This window comes from Etheostoma cragini, chromosome 7 (genome assembly GCF_013103735.1).
Source record: "Etheostoma cragini isolate CJK2018 chromosome 7, CSU_Ecrag_1.0, whole genome shotgun sequence".
Taxonomy (NCBI): Eukaryota; Metazoa; Chordata; class Actinopteri; order Perciformes; family Percidae; genus Etheostoma; species Etheostoma cragini.
Window position 1 is genome coordinate 27,249,773 of NC_048413.1, and position 1,098 is coordinate 27,250,870.

The following is a 1,098-nucleotide window of genomic DNA, read 5'->3' on the forward strand; positions in this document are numbered from 1 at the left end:
ACAGTATTAGGGACCACTAAGGTCTATATAAAGAGACTTCAGATACAGTATTAGGGACCACTAAGGTCTATATTAAAGCATCCAAAAAGCACGGTGTCATGGGACCTTTAAAGAGTAAGATCCTTGTGTATGCGAACGTGGAGCCGTTCCTATTTGGATATCAGTCATTGACAACAGGCTCCATTAAGAGGAAATGGCCGTTTGTAAACTGCATGGTATGATCTGGTTCTGGTGAAACCAACGAGACCACTTCCTCACCGTGTGGTTGCAGCCGCAGGCCACGTCCCGGACCACGACGTTGGGCACCGGCGTCACCTGGCCGTCCTTGGACTTCTCGATGAAGATGGCGACGCGGCGAGGGACGAGTTCACAGTCAAACTCGATGCGCTGGGCGCGGGCTATGAACTTCCCGTCGCTGTTGTGTCCTGCGATGAGAAAGAGGGATTTGGTTATTTATTTAGGACTCGACGATGTGGGGAAAAAAAATCACATAATCACGATATTCTTCACCAAATAACCTAATGAAGATATAGTTGGGTTGAAAACTGGTGCTTTATCAAAATATCTTCACAATGACAATTATGATAAATAATCACCATTGATGTGGATATAAATGACTAAATGGGTAAAGGTAAATAATACAACAGCTACAACAGTCTGATATGTCCAGAAAATGTCCAAATTTGGTTGTCGTCGTTTTCAATGACAAAGAATGCTTTCTGTTTGATGACGGGTCAATAACACGAAAATACTTCAAAGACACAACACAGAATAAACCAATCCAATAATTTATTTTTGAGGCTGATGCCAACGTTGGTTTTGAGTTTTAAAAATTTTGATTAATCTGGCAACATGTGACCTTTATCATGAATATATCTGAAACAGCAGCTACATTTGCATTGCTGTGTTTTGGTTTAAAAAACAAATATATGTGCTACTGTTATAGCTCTCATTCCCCCTGCTCTGACGTTTCTCCATGTCATTCCTCCTGCTCCCTGCTCTGGATTTCTCCCTTTCTCATTCCCTCTGCTCTGGCGTTTCCCCCTCTCATTCCCCCTGCTCCAGCATTTGCCCCTCTCTCATTGCCCCTGCTCTGGT